Source organism: Oncorhynchus nerka, linkage group LG9b, assembly GCF_034236695.1.
Source record: "Oncorhynchus nerka isolate Pitt River linkage group LG9b, Oner_Uvic_2.0, whole genome shotgun sequence".
In the NCBI taxonomy this organism is placed as follows: Eukaryota; Metazoa; Chordata; class Actinopteri; order Salmoniformes; family Salmonidae; genus Oncorhynchus; species Oncorhynchus nerka.
This window is the reverse complement of record NC_088424.1, coordinates 13232557-13246419: the sequence shown is the minus strand read 5'-3', so window position 1 is coordinate 13246419 and position 13863 is coordinate 13232557. Positions and strand designations below refer to the sequence as shown.

The 13863-nt window shown below is 45.4% G+C and overlaps 1 protein-coding gene across 1 annotated transcript in view; it reads right to left on the bottom strand.

The window, feature by feature from the left end:
- dpydb (dihydropyrimidine dehydrogenase b) overlaps positions 1 to 13863 on the bottom strand; it is a 129327-nt gene that overhangs the window by 90183 nt on the left and 25281 nt on the right. The gene's annotated exons all lie outside the window — the stretch shown is intronic.

The following is a 13863-nucleotide window of genomic DNA, read 5'->3' as shown; positions in this document are numbered from 1 at the left end:
TACCATTGTATTAGTAGCCTATGTGAGGTTGTGAAGAGTAACCAATCATCCGACAGTCCTGATTGGACGAAACAGATGCTGTGTGTGTGTTCAGTGGTAGCCCATGTATCTGATGCTGTCTGGACCAAAAGAGTATAACATGTTGCCACCACAGCATTTGATTGATTGATGCCAGCAAGCATTAGGCCTCCCTTGATAAAACAATCGTCAAAGAATTAGCCAATCAGCGTTGAGCTGAGCTCAACGAATCTGAACTAAGCATAAATTAATATGTTGTGCCACTGGCTGAGATGATTGAAGTTCAATATGTAGCCTAGATGTATCCTAGTAGACTCACGTTAACTAGCTCGCTAGCTTAGCTTGTCCATGAGAGGAAGTTAGGCAAGCAAGCATTTTAGCTAGGTAGCCTATGACAACAAAAACTACAAGTGCACTGTATGACAGAGCCATAGACCGCTTTGCCAACATGAAATAGAGGAGGATGACATTGGAATTCAACTAGTCTGAAAGGAGGGTAAGTCAACATTTGTTGTTTTACTTGCGCCCGCACGCACGCATGCACGAACACACACACACACACACACACACACACACACACACACACACACACACACACACACACACACACACACACACACACACACACACACACACACACACACAAATCAGTACCATGGGACAGCCACATGATATTTAGAAACATTGATTGGACTAAATTGTTTTCGGCATCTTGACATTTGCTTTCAGTGTATTAAACAAAGCCTGTACACTGAGTGTGAAAAACATTAAGAACACATGCTCTTTCCATGACATAGGTGAATCAGGTGATTCTATTTTTAAATCCAGTGTAGGTGAAGGGGAGGGGACAGGTTCAAGAAGGATTTTTAAGCCTTGAGACATTTGTGACATGGATTGTGCATGTGTGCCATTCAGAGGGTGAATGGGCAATACAACATATTCAAGTGTCCTTGAACAGGGTACGGTATTATGTGCCAGGTGCAATCAGTTTGTGTCAAAAACTGCGACACTGCTGGGTTTTTCACACTCAACAGTTTCCTGTGTGTATCAAGAATGGTCCACCACCCAAAGGACATCCAGCCAACTGAATGAATCGAGGCTGTTATGAGGGCAACTCGGTATTAGGAAGGTGTCCTTAATATTTTGTACACTCAATGTAATAGCCTTGTTGATTTGATGATGTTTAAATTGAAATGGTACTGTAGCGGAGGCAATGCTCCTGAAGTCTTTGTGCTGACTTGCGATAACTCTCTGGTTCTAAATCAATAGTTGTTTAGTAAGCTGTCAAAAAAACATTAACTTGCTTGACCATACTGTAATTAATATAACGGTTTGTTACATGCAATATTTGCTTTGTGGACTTCACTGGACAGGTGTTGCTCTCCGGTTTTGTGATGAAATAAATATATGTGTCATTGAATTTATTCCTCCACTGTGTGACTGTCATCTTTTTGTTGTCACGGCCTTATTGTATGTCACGTGGCATATGAACGAATGGATTATAGAGCAAGCAACGCAATTATCACAACATCGTTTTTATTTTTACTGGCTTGGCTCAGTGATTTTACCCACACACCGCTACTGTTCCCCAGTGATTTTACCCACACACCGCTACTGTTCCCCAGTGATTTTACCCACACACACCGCTACTGTTCCCCAGTGATTTTACCCACACACACCGCTACTGTTCCCCAGTGATTTTACCCACACACCACTACTGTTCCCCAGTGATTTTACCCACACACCACTACTGTTCCCCAGTGATTTTACCCACACACCACTACTGTTCCCCAGTGATTTTACCCACACACACCGCTACTGTTCCCCAGTGATTTTACCCACACACACCGCTACTGTTCCCCAGTGATTTTACCCACACACACTGCTACTGTTCCCCAGTGATTTTACCCACACACCACTACTGTTCCCCAGTGATTTTACCCACACACCGCTACTGTTCCCCAGTGATTTTACCCACACACACCGCTACTGGATGCAACTCTAATAACGATTTGAAAAAAGTTGCATGAAAGGCATGTGCTCTGCTCTGTTTCTTGCACAGGCTGCACACACTTCATCAGTCTCTCATTCACAATTTGACACACACTTTTTTAATAATCTCACCAATCAGACTATCAGCAATTTAATCTGGTCTTTACATACAGCCTACTAATACATGTGTGGAATTATTTTTGACTCAGAGTGGCCCACCACAACAACAACAAAAAGAACACGAAGTGAATGGAGAAAGCGCTTCCTGTGGCTACATTTTTAATATACCAGGTAGGCTACACCAGTTGTAACGTGTATTAATGCGCTTGATTTGATGAGTTTAGCAATAGATAGGCTATAGCAGCATGAGAAAGCTGGGATCCTCCTTTAATAAATAGTGGCCAGTCAAAACTCTGTTTTTACACACGATTGTGCAATGACTGGCCTTATAAGAACACATGTATAGGCTCCGTAGGCTACGGGCTCTCCAACCTCGTTCAAGGGTGTCCTAGGCACATATGCAACACTTACAGTTATCTAGCCACTACATGATGCATGGTGCATGGTGCATGATGCATGGTGCATGGTGCATGCGATTTGAAAGAAATCACACAAAAATGCATGCACTCTTTCTTGCCTTAGTCTGCACACGCTGGGCATCATTCACAAGTGATAATATTCTCACCAATCAGACTATCCTCAATGTAATCTTGTCTTTACATATACTAACTAACTAATATATATATATTATATATATATATATATATGTGTGAAATTAGTTTTGATTTAGAATGGGCCATTGTCATGTACCATGGACAGGGGAAAAATACATCCGTATGCACATGGACAGCGAATAGAGGACCCTTTACCTGCAGTTCATTTTCGTTCAAGCCAGGTTGGCTACTCCGGTTGTAAAGAGAAGCAATGTGCTGAGTATTAGGAATGTTGAGAAATATATAGAGTAGGCCTAGTTTATAAAAAGCTGATGGGATCCTCCCCTTTTTAATAGAGGCCATCACAATTTTCTTACACAATTGCATAGCCTATATACATTTTATACAATTCATGCATCAACCAGCTATGAAGAGCTGGCTCTCTCTGCACAACATGTGACCCTATTCTGCTCATTCTTTGAATGCCAGGGCTCTCATGAAGTGTTTGATTAGATTTTCTATTGCATTTGCCTTGATGTCAGAGTGATTAGAGGGACAATAGAGAGCTGAGTACCAGGCCATTAGCGATTGGCCGTTAGTAAGTTTGGTAGGCTACTAATGACCATCAGCGGCATCAGAGCGCAGTTTTGGAGAAGCCTAGTTACCGTGACTCAACGGCCAATGTGGAATTTGACTGCGGTCAAGATTCATGACTGCCGGTGTGGCGGTAATACGTCACCGTAACAGCCTTAAGCCCTTTGTCTCCATGGAGACAGTGGGGTCCAAAAACAAACGACTCCGTAATGGTGGTGGAGACGCCATATTGGTAGACAACAACACGCCGTCGTTAAATTATACATAGGTTAATTTGGCTGGGCCTGATTAAATATTCATGAAGTAACAAAATGGATGCAGCGCTGCCAGTCCTGTCAAACGACAAGACCTCAGAGAAATAGAAAGAGGAAAAGAGAAAGAAAGAAAGCAGGAGGCGGGACTGAGCATGTGTGCTGCCTATGTGAAGCTTGTTTTGTGTTTCCCCTACTAAACTAGTCAAAGTAAACAGCCTTTAAAAATTGACAGGCTTTGGTGAGGATGCATTTTGTGTTTTTTTGTTTGTTTAATTAATTGCCGTTTCTCTTTACTTTTACCTCATCAAATAAAGATGCATCATTTCGAACACGGGAAAACTTGCAGATGAAATATCCTCTCTATCCCTTCATTTCTTTCCCTCTACTTTTCACTCTCTCCCTTTTTCTTCCACCCCACCCCCCTCTCTCTCCCTTTCTCTTTCTATTTGTATGGAAACATTGAAACATTAAAACCGCAGATGACACAGCCACAGCAGTCACTTCAGCTTTCCTGACCAGCGGCTCTCCAAAATGTCAAGTGAAAATAACTCACAGGCAATCCTATTTGATCAGGAGTTGTAAATGGTCTGTGGCAGTGCGTGCCAGGATCCTGAGTACCACTAACAAAGGGTCTTTCTCTGAGCCACTCTGAGTAGAACACCTGTGTCTTTTCAGGTCATGATTAAAGGCAGGCACAACACACAGACTTCCAAATGCATTCTTAATCACATTAAATACGAGAGAGAAAATGTGTACCCACAAAGGGTATAGTTCGATGGTTTATCTGGAATCCATCCTTTGTAGTGAACCTGTTGTGAGTGCTCAATAAACATGTAGAAGTGGGGACTGAAATCCACTAATATGACCTCGTAATCACGGCTTGGTTCAAAGTCGATAGATTTACACGGATGTCGCAACTCCCTCAATGTAAACTTCTTAGGTTGAACTTCAAAGGACGAGGTCGCTGAGTGGTTAAGGTGATGGACTACTAATCCATTGTGCTCCGCACACGGGTGTCCGACTCCCAATCCTGTCACTCAACATTTGCTCTTTATAGGGCGGCAGGTAGCCTTGAGGTTAAAGCGTAGGACCAGTAACTGAAAGATTGCTGGTTTGAATACTGAAGGTGATTTTAAAAAAACAATGTTGCTGTGCCCTTGAGCAAGACACTTGCTCCAGGGGTGCTGTACAATGGCAACTCTGGCTGTGACCCCACTCCCTGATGGTGTCTCAGGGGGAGTTTCCATTACAGGACAAATATAAGCACCCCCCCCCAAATGAATATTAAATTAAATCACCCTCAACTCAGACAAACGCCAACTTTTCAACTTTCTAGAACTATTATAGCTTACTCTCATAGGGATTGGAGCACACACAACACTATCACAAACAACCTTGAGCAGAAACATAAACAAATGCTATCCCAAACTAACCCGGGAGAAAACAAAGACGAAGACAGCGTCATAAAACGACAGAGAAGCGTCCACCCTTAAGGCTGTACTATATCTCAGCACACCAAGGCAATAATACTACAGCCTTTATTACAGAGTGGTAACTATAGCTAAGCCCCCACAGCTTCTTACACACACACACACACACACACACACACACACACACACACACACACACACACACACACACACACACACACACACACACACACACACACACACACACACACACACACACACACACACACACACACACACTATAGGTGAGCCCCCTCCCCAGCTTCTGTCTGTCTCAGGACGTCTGATGGATGTCTTCTCACCGCTGCCTCCAGTCTCTTGCATTATTAACCGACCAACCGGGGAATCTCCTCAAACATCACCACTCAAGGGTACCAGCCTTATCTAACCAATCAGAGACAGAGATACAACAGCCTCAGTCACAGTCATAGGAGTAGTCCCGGATCTGGATGACACAGAGCTCTGGATGACAAAAAGCCTATAAAATATTCACCTGATATTGGTCTAATATTCTGAGGGGCCCTACCAGAATTGTATATTACAATTGCTTAAAAACTCAGTACAGAGGGGGGGACACCCAAGGACACCTATTTCCATGCTGCACACCTAACTTCCAACGCTTCCCATGGCATCTCTAAACAACTCTTCTCTTTCCTGTGAACACAACAATCAAACAATTCTAGGCTCGTCCTCTCCTTGTTCTCTTTGATTCAGCAGCCTGTTCTATTATTTATGGTGGCTTTGTTTTCAGGTCTTAAGATGTGTGGCAAATGAGCCACAGAGGGAGGTCAACTGGCTCCTGACCCACCATTATACATTCAACTCAGGCTCCTGCATTAGACTCCAACACCTTGTTAGGTTGCCATTGTGGCACCATCTCCAACTGTTGTCCTGCACTGTGTATCTCTCTCTCTCTGTGTGTGTGTGTGTGTGTGTGTGTGTGTGTGTGTGTGTGTGTGTGTGTGCGCGTGCGTTTTGCGTGCGTGCGGTACTCTATACCCTCAAAGCGCATTAACATGTAGCACGTTATGCTATCTGGCTATCTGATACTATTTTGGCTTAGCCCTGGGGATTTGATGGAAGAGAGAGAGAGAGATTATGGCATGTTTAAGGGATGTCAACGTAGCTGTCAGAGCTGTCAGGATGCAGTAGACTGGAGGTCCATAGAGGAAGAAGGTCTACCAGCTGCACACAACGCCCACTAAGCCTGGCCCTGCCATAGGAGACACACACCGTCGATTCTAATGCTAGGACCAACCCCACACCTGCTACCCACAAGGGAGAGCTGTGGTGTGTGGGGAGGCGGGTGGTTGTGGGGGGGCCTGTGTGTTGGGGGTGTGCGAGGTGTGTGTCTGTGTGTATGTGTGTATGTGTGTGTGTTCGCCTACAGCAGTGCCTTAATAAAGCATCTTCAAAAGGCAGCTATCCTTTATTGTTCATCTTTAAATATTCTGTAGGCTGTATGAGGAACGTGTATGAGGAACATCACAAACAATACTCACAGTTTTTAGGCCACATAATGAGACATTACAAAAACAGACGTATATCGCCACATTTTCTCACTTGAAAGCCATTGAAATGAGTAGGGCACACTCTCTTTCCACAAAAGTATCATTCCACAATAAACAAATACACCATTACAGACTAGTACTTGGACATGAATGACTTTAAAGTGCTACACAACCTCTTAGAGGACCAAAGACCCTGGGGAAACCCTTCACTCCTTCAGATGGGACAGGGGACACATTATAAAAGCCATCGTCGCCAATCGTCATAATGAGAGCCCTGGGGAACACGCGTGGAGGGACGAGACCGTCCACTCCAAAACCAGGCGCTGTCATCATAATTACACAAACTGCCTTACGACGTGACCAATTAAGACTGGCTTCAGTATAAAATAAACCCTCCTCTTTCTCTCTGTCCGTCCTGCTGTCTATAGCTACTCGTGCTGGGTACTAGGGAAGGGGGAAAATCAGTGGAAAGGGACACTTTTTCTTCTCTTCTTGTCATAATGAATCCACCTTCCTGGTGTGATGCCGAGGAGAAGAGAGGTGGGGGACTTCAGTCGCAGCAGTAATGGAGTCTTTGAGGAAGACGAGGTGTTGCTCTTCCTAATTAGTGACAACGTAATGTCTCAGGGACTAATGATGGCACCTTACTTCAATCACCAGGGATATCAATGCCTTTCAGTGTCTCTGTGTTGAAAGCCTTTTTGTCTGGTCACAACTCACACGTCTCTGATGGGTCCTTAGCAGCTTCAAATGCTCACCGTCGATTTTTATAAAGGAAAAAAAGATGTTCAAAAACTGAGCCAAATGGCAATCCCTCTGCAAAAACACAGCAAATGCTGAAAATAAACTACACGTCAGTGCACATAAGACACACATATGAAAATACACCGAAAACATCAAAATACACAGCTAAAAGCAACAATGCGATGTCAAAACAAGCTGACATTGAGGTTAAAGAAAATCAATGTACCAGATTTGGCCAATATTTACTTTTGGACAAAATCTAGATGTCAATATTCTTGTAATGCTTTTTGTATAAAAAAATGTTAAAGTCTCATTTTGAGCACATTCTGAATTTGCGGTTAATCGGGATTCATCACAGTAAATTCTAATCGTTCGACAGCCCTAGTATGTAAGGAAGGATAGACTCCTTTATCCCGTTTCAGTTCTGTTTCCATACAGTTCTTTACTAAATAACCCATGTAAAATCCACCTCACCTTTAATTGTACAACCCTGTTGCAGGCATAGGCGGCTGCTGTTGGTTGAATACCCGGTGCTAGGAGAGGAGGGGTGGTGGTTGGAGTTTATCAACAAAATAGCATGACAGAAATATGATGCCAAGTTTTCAAACTACAAATAGTTTTTGTGAAGATATATAAAGCGATATGTACATTTGAACATAAATGCATCTATTTCATGTTTGCATGTCCAAAACCGAATGACCACTGCTGCCCATGCTGCCACTGAATAGATTAGATTATAGTTTTTAGAACAAGCAGCCAGCTCACGAACAAATTAGTGCACCAGAAGCAGCGAAAATACATGATCTAACTAGGTTATAGATAACGTAATGTCACAAAGCATGATGCACTAGTAACATAACTTTCATTCTCAAATAACTTAATTTTGCAGAGTTAGTCAATAACAATAATATATACATACATATGTACTGTGCCTCCAGAAATGATTCAGACCACTTGAATTTTTACACATTTTGTTACGTTACAGCATTATTATAAAATGGATTTAAAAAAAATCACAATACCCCATAATGCCAAAGCAAAAACAGGTTGTTAGAAATGTATGCACATTTATAAAAAATAGAAAACATTAGACCCTTTGCTATGAGATTCGAAGTTGAGCTAAGGTGCATCCTGTTTCCATTGATCTGTAAACGTCTGCTTCCAACTCACACTCTCAAACACGTAGATCCCCTGAACGCAGCTCACTTTCCAGCCCACTTTCCAGCTCACACTCTCAAACACATAGATCCCCTGAACGCAGCTTACTCTCCAGATCCAAATCACCTGAATTATGATCACCTGTTCACACACCTGTATGTCATTATCACACACTATTTAGTTAAGTTCTTTGCACCCCATCATTGTGAGGTATTGTTTGCTTTGTGACACACTTCTATTCAGAGCGCTGGTTTTCCCGTAATTTAATCCTCCCATGTATGATAGTTTTTGCCTGCCTCACTAACGACGCCTTTTGCCAATTCGCTACCTGTACTTTAGCCTATCGGATTTCCTGTTATCAACCTATTGCCTGATCTCCTGGACGACGTTACTAGCCTTTTCCCTGCATGTACTGTTGCCTTTTTGGACCCCCTGTGTATGACCTTCTGCCTGCCCCTGGACCCAGCTACCTGCCTCCTCCTGTGGTCCTTTACCAATAAACACCTGCTGTGCCCTGTGCTTGAAACCGGCTCTCTGTCTCCCATCGTGTTCATTACTGAATACCTCACCTCACGAATCGATGAACTGCGAGCTCCTTCACCAGTCCATTCCTGCTTCACCGATATCAGGTGCCACAGCCTCCTCTTGTTCATCTCCCCCATATCCATGCCTAATGAATACGACAGCTCCCCAGGGAAATGTCAAGGATGTCCTCATGCAATGTAACCTGTACATAGACCATCACCCCGATGACTTCAGCACTGACAAAGACAGGGTGGACTTCATCATCTCCCTACTCACAGGCAATGCTCTGGATTGGGTCACAGCCCTGTGGGCCGCTCAAAGTTCTGATCTGTTCTCTGAATCACGTTTTCACGCCCTCTTCAAGGAGGTGTTCGACCATTCAGTTTCAGGTCGTCACATCGGGGACCTGTTATGTGAGCTGCGACAGGGCTGTCGCTCCACCACTGAGTATGCCCTTGAGTTCCGTACCATGGCTGCTGGCAGTGGATGGAGTGAACCAGTGCTCCTTACAGTCTACCGGAGGGGTCTTAATCGGGAGTTACAGATCGAACTGGCCTGCAGAGGAGATTTAACAGACCTAAATCAATACTTCCGGATGTCCATATCCATTGGCAACCTACTGGTGGACCGCCGACCTATACAGTTGCCCATGGCCTGTGAGTCTTCCACTCCCTTCGTCCACCATAGTCTAATAGCCCTGAACCCATGCAAATCGGCCGCGCCCCTCTCACACCTTCCGAGAGACATCAGAGGTTACGTGAAAACCTGTGCCTCTATTGTGGAGAGAGTAACCACCTACTCAATAGCTGTCCGATTTGCCCCCCACGAAGGGGTGATCACAGCCCCTCCACTTCCACCAGGGTAAGCACCTTTACATTTTTAAATATTACCAAAAGGCAGTTTGGTATCCCAGCTCTTCTTTCTGCTAATGGGACCACTCAGTTTGTGGAGGGACTAGTGGACTCTGGGGCCGCAGGTAATTTCATTGACGAACAATTGGCACACCACTTAAGAGTCAAACTAATCCCTGTTAATCCTCCCATTAGGATTAATGCGCTGGACTGACAACCTCTCGGAACTGGTCTTGTGACTCGCATGACCGAAAGTATCACCCTTCAGATTGGTCTCCTTCACTCTGTGGTCATTCAGTTAATGGTGTTGTCTTCGCCTAAAGAACCCCTCATCCTCGATCACCCATGGCTAGGCCTTCACGACCCTGCCATCTCCTGGCGGAAAGGGGAACTGCTGTCATGGTCTCCCGCCTGTTTTAAGAACTGCGTCAATCTACTCTGTCGAGCCACCTCCATAGAAGGATCGGAGTCTGCCATTCCAACCCACATTCCACCTGTATAAGCCCAGTTCCAGAGTGTCTTCAGCAAAAAAAGGTGTCCATTCAGCCCCCTCATCGCCCGGAGGACAGCTCGATCGACCTCCTTCCTGGGGCATTGCCCCCTAAGGCTCGGATCTACCCCTTGTCCATCCCAGAGAATGAGGCTATGGACACCTATATAGAAGAGGCCCTCAACATGGGATTCATCTGTCCATCCATGTCACCGGCTGCATAGATTACCAACCCCTCAATGGCCTTACCATCAATAATCGCTTCCCTCTTCCTTTTGATTCCGGCCGCACTAGAACAAGTTGGACAGGCTACCATCTACTCTAAACTGGACCTACGCAGTGCTTACAACCTGGTCCGTATCTGAAGTGGGGATGAGTGGAAGACGGTGTTCATCACCGCTAGGGGTCACTACGAATACCTAGTTATGCCCTACGGTCTCACCAATGCTCCCGCAGTCTTCCAGTCCTTCATGAATGAAGTTTTCCAGGACATGATCAACCAGTTCCTCATCGTATACATTGACGATATCTTGATCTACTCTCCCTCCATTGCAGAACACGTACAGCATGTGCAACAGGTCCTCCAACGGCTACAGGACCACCCTCTTTATGTCAAGGCTGAGAAAAGCGCATTTCACGTCACTACGGTAACCTTCCTAGGTTTCGTGTTGACACCAGGAGGGGCCAACATGGACGAAGGCAAAGTCACGGCTGTGCTTAACTGGCCCAAACCTACCACCGTAAAGTAATTACAATGTTTCCTAGGATTTTCCAACTACTACCGCCGGTTCATCCAAAACTGCAGCAGCACAACCACTCCTCTCTCAGCTCTCACCAGTCAAGAAACCCATACCCTCCAATGGACCGACACCGCCCTTACTGCATTTCAGACCTTGAAATGCCTCTTCACCTCTACACCCATCCTTAGGCAGTCAGATCCTACCCTTCCTTTTGTTCTGGAGGTTGATGCATCCGAGGTCAGCGTAGGAGCGTTTCTCTCTCAGCGTGTACGGACACCTCCCAAATTACATTTACATTTACATTTAAGTCATTTAGCAGACGCTCTTATCCAGAGCGACTTACAAATTGGTGCGTTCACCTTAAGACATCCAGTGGAACAGCCACTTTACAATAGTGCATCTAAATCTTTTAAGGGGGGGGGGGGTGAGAAGGATTACTTTATCCTATCCTAGGTATTCCTGAAAGAGGTGGGGTTTCAGGTGTCTCCGGAAGGTGGTGATTGACTCCGCTGTCCTGGCGTCGTGAGGGAGTTTGTTCCACCATTGGGGGGCCAGAGCAGCGAACAGTTTTGACTGGGCTGCGCGGGAACTGTACTTCCTCAGTGGTAGGGAGGCGAGCAGGCCAGAGGTGGATGAATTACACCCATGTGGCTTCTTTTTCAAGAAACTGTCACCCTCAGAAGAACTATGATGTTGTGAACTGAGAGCACCTCGCCATTAAGCTGGCTATCAATGAGTGGCGCCACTGGTTAGAGGGAGCTTATCACCCATTCCTTGTTCTTACCGACTACCTCAATTTGGAGTACTTAAGAAGTGCTAAGAGGCTCAACCCCAGACAGTCTCGCTGGGCACTCTTCTTCACCCAATTGAACTTCAACTGCACCGTCACCTATCTGCCTGGCAAGAAAAATGTGAAGGCTGATTCCTTATCCCATCTATTTAACTACCCTTTCTCTATTCCAGCTCCCGATCCCAACCTGCCTCCGTCTTGTGTCGTGGGACCCATACAGAGGGAAATCCAATCAGCCGTCCAACCCAGCACCTCCCGACACCCCTGCAGGCAAGACCTATGTTCCGGCGTCCATCAGGCCCCAACTAATGCAGTGGTGCCATACCTCGCTGAGTTCTGGCAATCCCGGGATCACCCGATCCACGGAGCTACTGACACGCAAGTTCTGGTAGCTACTGACACGCAAGTTCTGGTGGTCATCCCTAACAGCAGACGTCCGAGATTACGTTATTTTCTGTCACGTCTGTGCATGGGCGAAGAGCCCTCGCCAACTGTCTACCGGTAAGCTCGAGCCGTTACCTACACCACACAGACCATGGTACCACATTGCCATGGATTTCCTCACTGATCTACCAGACTTTGTGCTTCATTACTATTTTAGCTGTAGTGGACCGGTTCTCCAAGATATGCCGCCTCATCCACCTACTTTAGCTGTACAGGCAGGGAATCGGATATCCTGTTATCAACCTATTGCTTGATCTCCCGGACAACGTTACTAGCCTTTTCCCTGCCTGTACTGTTGCTTTTTGGACCCCCTGTGTATGACCTTCTGCCTGCCCCTGGACCCAGCTACCTGCCTCCTCCTGTGGTCCTTTACCAATAACCACCTGCTGTGCCCTGTGCTTGAAATCAGCTCTCTGTCTCCCATCGTGTTCATGACATGATTCTGCAGTTTGATTGGAGTCCACCTGTGGTAAATTCAATTCATTGGACATGATTTGGAAAGGCACACAACTGTCTATATAAGGTCCCACAGTTGACAATGCATGTCGGAGCAAAAACCAAGCCATGAGGTTGAAGGAATTGTCCATAGAGCTCCGAGACTGGATTTTGTCAAGACAAAGTCCTGGGGAAGGTTGCCAAAAACATTCCGCAGCATTGAAGGTCCCCAAGAACACAGTGGCCATCCATCATCCATAAATGGAAGAAGTTTGGAACCACCAAGACTCTTCCTAGAGCTGACCCCTGGCCAAATTGAGCAATCAGGGGAAGGGCCTTGGTCAGGGGGGTGACCAAGAACCCGATGGTCACTCTGACAGAGCTCTACAGTTCCTCTGTGGAGATAGGAGAACCTTCCAGAAGGACAACCATCTCTGCAGCACTCCACCAATCAGGCCTTTATGGCGGAGTGGCCAGATGGAAGCCACTCCTCAGTAAAAGGCACTTGGAGTTTTCCAAAAGGTACCTACAGATTCTCAGACTTTTGCCCTGAATTCCAAGCGTCACGTCTGGAGGAAACCTGGCACCATCTACAGTGAATCATGGTGGTGGCAGCATCATGCTGTGGGGATGTTTTTCAGTGGCAGGGACTGGGAGACTAGTCAGGATCGAAGTACAGAGAGAGTGCTCAGGACCTTAGACTGGGGTTAAAGGTACAGCTTTCAACAGGACAACGACCCTAAAGCACACAGCCAAGACAATGCAGGAGTGGCTTTGGGACAAGTCTCTGAATGTCCTTGAGTGGCCCAGCCAGAACTCGGACTTAAACCTTATTGAATATCTCTTGAGAGACCTGAAAATAGCTGTGCAGCGACGATCCCCATCCAGCCTGACAGAGTTTGAGAGGATCTGCAGAGAGGAATGGGAGAAACTCCCCAAATACAGGTGCACCAAGCTTGTAGCATCATACCCAAGAAAACTCGAGGCTGTAACAACTGCCAAAAGTGCTTCAACAAAGTACTGAAGAAAGGATCTGAATACTTATGTAAATGTGTTATTTCAGTTTTTTATTTTTTATAAATTTGCAGAAAATTCTAAAACGTTTTTTTACTTAATCATTATGGGCTATTGTGTGTAGATAGATGAGGAAAAATGTATCAATTTTAGAATGAGGCTGTAACGTAACAAAAAAAGT